Raw genomic sequence first — 413 nt, forward strand, 5'->3', positions numbered from 1 at the left:
ATCCTAGTGCCAGCCAGTCTGAAGCAAGTCAAACCAACCAACCCTTTCACAGAACAGCTTTCAACATTAACACAAAAGAACACACTGATCATAACATCTCAGGAATGAGATTGTCAATTTTGGGGCAAGTAAGCAAGATTAATGGTCAAAGAGATGCACAGCATGACCATCATGTAAACCAGTGATAGTAATCACGATCACGAGCTCTTTGGATTGACTTTCCCCCCACCTAGAAGACAAAGAATAGACTGAGATTCCTTATGAGACCTCTTAACCTCTGGTCTTCACAAAACATGTCCTTATGTTCACAGAATGGTACAGAAACGGTCTTTTACAGATGTAGATGCACCAAAATTAACTCAAAAAGGCTTATAAACTAATATCAGTCCATTGCTTAAATCCATATCATGTAT

Source organism: Sinocyclocheilus rhinocerous, unplaced genomic scaffold, assembly GCF_001515625.1.
Source record: "Sinocyclocheilus rhinocerous isolate Xijiao unplaced genomic scaffold, SAMN03320098_v1.1 scaffold1087, whole genome shotgun sequence".
Lineage (NCBI taxonomy): Eukaryota > Metazoa > Chordata > Actinopteri > Cypriniformes > Cyprinidae > Sinocyclocheilus > Sinocyclocheilus rhinocerous.